Consider the following 8,270-nt stretch of genomic DNA (forward strand, 5'->3'; position numbering starts at 1 on the left):
GCCCAAATAGTTTTTGTACAAAAAAATAGCTAAATTTATCAGCTAATCTAAATAAAATGCGAAATTGAACTTACCATTTTTATCATAATGTACGATATAAGTATACGCCAACCGTCGAAAGAAAAGTAGAATTTAATTTGCATTCACTTTATACTATCGAAATGGTTTTACTTTATATTACAAGAAAATGTAACGAATGTAGTAAAGACACACCAGCTCTAAGAATTATGTTATTGTTTTACATAAGAAACTTCATGACGCCATACACAGCATAACTTAATCTATCAGTGATTTTCTATTATATCTTATTATATGCACATTGGCGTATACCGACTGACGGTATATATATGAAGTGTAGTATACGTATAATGTATATATGAGCGAAAATATGGACAAATTTAATTTCATAGATTTTTAATAGAGACTATTGTGAATCAGGACATATTTTATAAGATTTGCAGCAAAACATTTATGTTGTATGTAACCGTAAGTGCTTTTTTGTGTTTATTTTATTGAAACAAAAAAAAACGCATGAAAAAAAGTGGATAATATTATGAGCGTAAAAGTGTTCATTTATACATATATGTATATTGAGATTATCATTACGAGCCATGCAAATTTCTCAGGTCAAAAAACTCTCCATTAATAAATGTAAATCGAAACGATTTTATAATCGCGGTTGTGATGCAAACCTTTAAGCTCTGAATCTTTATTCGATTGAATAATAGTAACCGTGATGATGATGGTGAATCTGTTCAAAATGTACTTTCCAAGCACTTTTTTTCGGTAATAGTTTGCGAAAGTGTTTCGATGTACAGGTGAATAATAGTACATTACCATGCTCCGCAGCTTTTGACTTTAATCTGAAATGTTGATGACAGAAACAAATCGATAAATATTAAATCTTGTGTCATTATTCTGCCTAGGGAGGTGCGGGAAAACTAAAAAAGTAAGAAAATAAGCAGTTCAAAGACGTTGAAACACCAGAGTAGGAAACAGAATAACTTTTACATCAACAACTACTTAAACCAATTATTATACACCTAGAGATATATGTGAGAGGCTTTCAAGAAAAAAAAATTGTTGCTTTGTTGCAACTGCTACAGATCGGTTAAACTGCTTTTCGAGACTTTCTAACTTTCTGATTAATCTCGTCAGTACCTTTTATTTGATGTATCGTACATTGAGTATTTATCTCCAAAGATATACGTAATAGACTAAAGAAAAGCAAAAAATACCCCAAGCACGCTACTTTGCACAGCTATCCACTGATCTGTGTTTCTGGTGAGTAACTTGAGAAAATCTCACTTCTGCTTAGCGTAAACATGTTGGTTGCGACACCCTGCCAGTTACGAACATTGAAGGAAAAAGTACAAATTTGGGCTTGAAAGAGAACCAGGGGCTAGTATTACTAAAGGGTGCATGTTGATCATCCCAAACTGATGAGTCTAAAAAGAAAACTGACCGGTTCACCTTTTGAAAAGCACTGACTCGGGTAAGATTGCAAGTGGAAGATAACTTCAAAGTTTAGGAATTTTCATGAAATAGACTGAAACTATCAGAGAGATGTAAGGCGCTAAATTATCATCTCTCTGGAAACAACCAATTATTAGACTGCAATACAGTACAAAGCTTGTAATACAGTAATGGCTCTTATTTAGTTCATGACTGCTGATATTTGTGGCTTTTACCGAGAAAAAAAAATCGAAAGATGGTGTCTCCATCAGGAGTTATTTCACTTTTACAAATTTTATAGTTTCGATCCGGAAAAGAGATTTTCCACTTCCAAAACATCCACAGTTAATTTTCCGTGCTCAATCATATGAATCATTGAACTGTAAATCTATGGTTGGTATGGTACATTAGTGTACTATTAAAATGCAAAATTGGCAAAATGCGTCCTTTTTCATAAACGGTCTATTATTTCTTGTTCTCTGTACTGTTCTCTTCGGTTTTCCCTACTCAGCAGACTAAACCATTTGTGGAACCGTTACCTCAATTTTTTTTTTCGTTGCACAATCTGTAAACATCATAGTCACTTGCAGCAACAATGAAAAAGTTGAACTTTAAATTGAAACTGCAGGACTTCAAATTTACAAAAAAAAAAAAACGAGCGAACTTAATAGCAACAAGAATATGAAAATAATAATTTTCCAACATCAATGTGCACACATATAGTACTCTACTTCTATTCATCCCCCCAAGCTAGTCATGTTTAAAATAACAAACAGATTACTCTAATACGTCAAACCCACTTCTCGGTTATTCAACTTTCTGGTGGGTGTAGTACTTTAAGTGACAGTATCGGTATGAATTTTCATCAATGTTGGAAATAAATTTTCAATTATAGGATCCCAGGCGAGTTAAAACGTTAAATAATTTTCTGTATACAAAATGAGTTTTGTTGAATTAAAACGGAACTAATAAACATTTTCGTTTCACAGCTCAATTTCAGTTGTTGTGTTGTGGATACATTGCAGTGAATTTGGTGATTCTTTACATCAAAATATCGTTTCTGCGTTACTTGACTTTAAATAGCGTTTGCGGAGCTATTTATTTTTAAACGATTTTGGTTGAAGTGTTGTCAGACGTATCAAAGTATTATTAACTTTAACATTGTTTTGTATAGATTTAGAATGAAGAAAGACAAAACAGACATCTAGGACATCTTTCAGTTGCGTTCAACAAAGATAATTTTTATTTCAAGCCCTACAGCATCAAGCCGAATAATTTTTATTTTTATTCATCGAGTTAACACACAGCCCTAATCGGTACTGCAAACTATATATAGCCTCCAGCATACCGATGTACCGCGGAAGTCGATGTCCAAACTTTGTATATTGCATCCGCATATTACCCTTTTGTTTCTAGCACGAAAATGGATATTAGATACTGGTTCATCGTGGCTTTCCCTTTGTCATTTTTTTTTTTCTTAAGTACGAATGAAGATGTCGGATAAATCGTACTGTTTGGTACGCAATACTTTAAACAAAAGAAGTACCAGATTTAAAGAATATACAGGAAATGCCAAAGAAATTTAGACATGAATTGCTTCAGCAACTTTCCAACTGGTTCACTCTCACACATAAACTTGCTACCGATGCTATCTGTGTGTTCGTTTAAGAACTGTATGTCTTGATTTCCACTTACGAAAAAATCACTCTCCGTTCACACTTTAAACGATAAGAAAGAGGCGTGGCTGAGCTAAACGTAGTGTTTTTTTGTAACTGGGAATCAAACCTAAGAGCATTGTGGTTCTCCTGAAATCTCTCGTGCTGACGCTGAGTGACAGGAAATATTTCGAGCTTTTGTGATAAAAGGTGATTTTGATTTTAGATTTATTAAGTGTCTTCACAGAGTCTCTTGAAGCAAGTCTAACTCCACCTCGCGTTGTGAGTAGGGAACAAACCTTCAGGGAAGCTTCGCGAAGAAGGTAATCTACGTAGAACTTTCTAAATTTTAAACTTGAGCTGCATGCTTCCCAAGAAAATGAATGTTGTACAAGTTATACCACTGCTCGCTTTCTCGATGGAGGTATTATGTAAAAATGACCGACCCCGTCATTACACTCTGTTTCAAGTAGGACAGTTCGTAACGACTTTATTGCTAGTCATTGATATTTCCACGAATTGAGAATGAGATCACCTTCGTTACCACCCCAACAAAATTTGTTATTTTTCGAAATTCGTCTGGAAAGATTTGTTTGTAGTACACGTAATTGCAAAGCCAGCACGTGACAATGAAATGATTATCAATAAGTTTCCATGGATTTGTTATATAATCGAACGGAAATGTTTTCCGTTATTGTTTCGACGGGGCTTTGTTATTTTTGTCTGTAAGTCTAACGTTACGTAAATTGAGTGTTCAGAAGTTTGTACTTAAATATTTAAACAATTGCTTTGCCCATAGTTTGTAACCAGTGTGCCAGAATGACACATGAGGCAAATGATTTTGCATAAAATTAGAAGAAGAACAAAAATTTGTTGTCTCGTGCGCACATTGTCACACTATATTCCAAATTTAAAAAAAAATATTTTGCGCAAATACAATTATTTGCGCAGTCTGCCATCAGAAAACAGACGACGACGTAGTCTGTACCTGTGCGTGTAACTATCGTTACATTTTTTTTCGTTAATATTTGAACACATGTTGACTGACAGCCAAACTTTTATTTTTGCAATAACAAAAGCGATAAGAGGTTTGTATCTTTCAGGCAACACGCATTTTTGAATTGACAACAAAAAAATGGAATTGCTGTCCTCATTTTATTACGCTACATTATTTACTACAAAGAAAACAAGATTTAAATTTAACTTTGGTTATTCAAACAACAGCAAAATAAATCCAAATATTTGAATTCGATGCACTTTTCAAGAGTTTCTGTTCAGCGCAGAAATATTATCATTATGACACTAATCAATCAATAACTAACCCATATATTACCAGTGGTAATTTACCACCTTGAAGTATTTATTATTATTTGTCAATATCGATAAGAAAAATGTTATAATCCTTCTGCATAGCAGAATCTACTTTTGCAACACGAATTAAACGAAAAAAATTCAGACAGTTAACAAACAAACGTTTAGAGTTTCAGTACCTAGAAAGAAAAAGCAAATAAGAAGCTGCGAGTTTTCAAGTGTATTTTTCTAGTAAACAACTTTTCAAGGCGAACACTTTCAAAAAATAAAAGCCAGTAGAAAATTTAAAATAAAATTTTTGACTCAAATTTGTGGAACGGAAGCTAGTGTTTGATCGCTTAACAGTCTTTATTTGAAGTAAATGTCGGAAAATTAGATGCCACTTGTGCTAGCTGTTTGCGTCAATAGGAAGAAATTTTTTTTCGGCGCCGAAAGCAATTGCTTGCTACAATCAAACAAGTAAAAAAAATAGTTTTTTCCGCACTTTTGTGTTTTGGGTTTGTACCTCACACGGTGAGCCTGAAAATGTCCATACCTGATATGTCGTGCACAAGAATTTATTTTTATTTTTATTGACATTAGTGGGCATGGGCAGCCCCGTGATTAAGAATCGCCCGTGATGAAGAATCACATAATATTAAAATCGTGTACGGCAAAATTTTGAGATAGACGAATTTTTCTTTTTTTGGGACCTGGGTCAATTTGTTTTGCTGAATTAGCATAGAGTCTCACCTATCCAATGATCCCAAACATGCTGTGTTTCAACATGGCCACGTAACTTTCTTAAGGACTTAAGCCAGCCCTTAAGCTAATACGTGACAGTTCGTTTGATAAAAGGTATATTTTCTGCACTGTCAAAATAAGTGGGGAGAAAATACCATTTTCTACACCGAAATGTCATCAAAACAAAGTGTCACCAATTGTTATTTTCAAGCTTCGGTGGCGAAAATTGACATATTTTGTATTTTCTTCTCCAGTTTTCATCACTTTGCATGAAAATTTGCACACGTACCTTAGATAACCTGTCGTGGACGGTTAATGTTAGACAATTTCTCGAGCTGTATTTCAAATAAAGCGAGGACAAGACACATTTTTTCATCGTTTTTTGATTGGAGAAAATAAAGGCGATCACAGCGCACAATGAAAATACATTTTATAATTAGGCGGGACACACACTTCACAATATCTCACCAGATAGGCAGCCAAAACGGACACAGATTTTCCCTCTTTTCCGTCCCAGTTATATTCGGATTGTGAATTTTTGAATGAATGGAACGATTTCATTTCAATAGATCACTAAAATGACCGCTAGCGTGACGATCGACGGTTCGGTTTTGTGTGCAAACTAATGACAACCAACTTTGCTAAGGGAATTCCCCGTATCTAGTTCATTTACATTCATTTCAAAGAATTGGACGCACTCACTTATTCATTACTATGTGAAATTGTGAAGTTGGTTTCAATTAGTTTGCACACTTTTCCCCACCATTCCTCACGTTTCCGTCATCAGTTTCACCAAACGAAGAGATCTATCTGTTGAACATACTGTAAGGTTTATTGATTTGTGTTAACCTGTTACAGACTGTAAGCATATGACCAGTATTATTATCGGGTCTATTACTTCCATCGATCAAAGTATTTTTAACCAGTTGATTTCAAATCTTGTACTTCAATTTTTTTAACATACTATATAAAGGACCATATTACTCACATCTTGTCATTATTTCGGACGTCCTTATCGATGACAGATGAATAGCCGCATGTGAAAGGTTGATACCGTTGGTACAGCAAAGTAATCATAAATCAAGAATTTTTATCGAAAGCAAAAGTACAATGTTATCCTTGATGTGATCATTCGAATGTGCGAAGGGCCTCAAAAACGAATACAAAAAAAATCTATAAATTTAAAGTGACTTCTACGTATAAAGGTTCGCTGTTTTCCATGAAACTCTTTTGTCGTTGGATGAGGGAAATTCGTATGTTAACCGTCCAAGAACATTATAAACATGTATAATAGCACGTTCAGCGATAAATCTGCATTACCATGAATTCTGTTGAATAGTCGAAACATCCGAATAAAATGCGATAACAATAAAACTAATCCGTTTACGACACTGATCCAATTCGCAGTGACTGAAGGCACATCCATAATAACATCAAAATTGTAATTGATAACCATCTGTAACGGGTACACCGACACGCTATTCCTATAAAAACGTTAAAATCCGTATAAATTGAACAAAATGCGTGAATTTGCATTCGCGACTACAAGATATCGATACACACATTTAATGGCTCTCTCATGTGTTCAAAAGATTTATCGGTCGTTGTTGGATTTTTTTGTGTGGTTATGCAATGTTGCATACAGAAAAGTAATCTATTTCCACATTTTTCAATCCATTGACAAATACATTCGACTTTCTAATGCAACATTATGTTTATAAATCAAATAGAATTTGACACAAGCTCATACAAGTGTGCATTTTATAAAAACAAGGTCGTTCAATTTGACTTGGTTTTCAAAATGTTTGTTGCACAGAGAGAATTTTTGCTTTTTATTATTTATTTTGTCGAGCTTGAGGTATATAACTATAGATACTATGCTCTGTTATAGGTAACATGTTAACTTTATTGTAAAATTATACTATTAAGGTTGATTATTGATTTCATATAAATAAAATGTGTAACACATGGAACCGAACAGAACATATTAGCGATACTAGATAGAAAAAACTAATTTTCGATAAATAATTAATTCGGCAACATTGTAGTTTATAATATGCTTCACAACATACGTTATATATACACATTGGTATGTTTTAAGAGCGTTGCGCAATAATGAACGTATTTTAAAAGTTTTATATTTGCGTGAAAGCACATCAAAGGAATGTTAATTAATTGCATGCATTTGTTAATTATTAGATTTATTGGATGGATCCTGATAGATTTGCAATGGTCCTTATGTAATATTGGTGTGTATCGACTGTACACAGTATTATTAACAGATGACAATGTAATTTTGTGTGGCAATGCATGAACTACATATAATATTGGGTTAAATAATGTTGGAAAATACGGTAGATGTTGGTCGATAGACAATTTGAATTGAATTTATTTTGGTTCATTCAATGGTCCGGTCGTCGATCTGGTTGATTTTTTTATTATTGGAGAAAGGTTTCTTCACATTCATAATGGCACTGCAGGAGAATAACTGTTTTGAACAGAAGTGAATATATGAAGATAGTTTCAATATAGGCCAATAGCACAACAATCATTTAGGCAGGTGTTAAGAACAAAGATTTTCCTGTTAGAGTAGCAATTCATTTCATAGAAAAATATTGGAGTCTGCCTGAATTTACGACTTCTATTAAGACAATTTCCATGTATTCGATAAGAAATCATTAAGGCAACTGTCATCTAATTATGGTAGATCCTCATACATGATACACGAAGGTGGCCTCCTGATAAAAATTGTATATGGGGCCGATGCGATCCGCGTTGGTTTATGGGTAGCTCGAGGACGAAATATGTGAAAAAACGCTGTGATTTTCCATACATTTTTTCCATTACTTTCTATGGAAAATTTTTTTTAGCGACAATATCAAACTTGTTTGGTCCAGACAACTCAGATTAGATGCAAGAGCAACAAAAATGCGTTGTTTTCATTTTTTGGAATTTTTATATCGTCTGGGCACACCTAACAATATTGATATAGACAAAAATCGACAGATAATTTCCAAGTAATACAAAGTCAGGCGAAGTCACTCTTTAAATTAAGTGTTAGGTGTCGTTGTAAAGGTAATGACAGTGGCTTTCTAACGAGCCCACACACAATAAGTTTCAAGTTGG

Source organism: Bradysia coprophila (assembly GCF_014529535.1).
Source record: "Bradysia coprophila strain Holo2 chromosome IV unlocalized genomic scaffold, BU_Bcop_v1 contig_84, whole genome shotgun sequence".
Classification (NCBI taxonomy): Eukaryota; Metazoa; Arthropoda; class Insecta; order Diptera; family Sciaridae; genus Bradysia; species Bradysia coprophila.